This window comes from Corapipo altera, unplaced genomic scaffold, assembly GCF_003945725.1.
Source record: "Corapipo altera isolate COAL_440 unplaced genomic scaffold, ASM394572v1 49, whole genome shotgun sequence".
NCBI lineage: Eukaryota > Metazoa > Chordata > Aves > Passeriformes > Pipridae > Corapipo > Corapipo altera.
Genome location: NW_020884879.1, coordinates 20,609,589 through 20,610,350, shown reverse-complemented (window position 1 = coordinate 20,610,350; position 762 = coordinate 20,609,589).

Below are 762 nucleotides of genomic sequence, written 5' to 3'. Positions count from 1 at the left end.
AAAAACAACCAACCAACCAACCAACCAGCACTTTCCTGCATAAGCAAATCCTTTCTTGGTAAACACCAAATGCAGATCCAGGCTCAAACCTTGAGCCAGCCACACATGTGACAGCAGTGCTGCTGCAGAATGGCATATGGGGTTTGAACTTGTTCTCAGGAAGTAAGAGCTCACTGGGTGTTAGGTCAGTCCTTACATCTGGGTGGAAACTTATAGTAATTGTGCAATTTCCCTAAAAAAATCCCCAGAGATCTCAGTTAGGCATTTGCTTTTGCAGCCTTTCCTGCCTTTGCTCTTGCAGTGCTTTTCACTCGCAGTCCTTGTGAGTCCTTTACATCACGTAAAAATACAGTTATTTCTCAAAGACCTTGGTACAGCATTACAAAGTCACCAATAACGGAGGTCCCTTTGGCCGTAATACCTGTCTTCATTGAGTCATGCTCACTTAACGGGGAAAAAAAAAAAAGAATAAAATAACGGCAAGCCTGGATTTATCCATTTTCCTCCTTTTCCAGGTCGGCCACTGGAGCATCCTTCAGCCGCGCAGTCCCCAGTGCAGCAATCGGGGCGGCGGCTCCAGCATCCGCCGCAGCGCCGGCCCGGCCCCAGCTGCTCCGAGCTACTCGGGGACGGCCGAGCCCCCCGGGGCCCCGGCAGTGCCGCAAGGTGCGCAGCCCTGAGCCGGCTGCCATGTCCGCGCCGCGCCCGCCCCCGCGGCGCGGGGCGATGCGGCGGGAGCCGAGCCCCGCGCAGCCCCCGCAC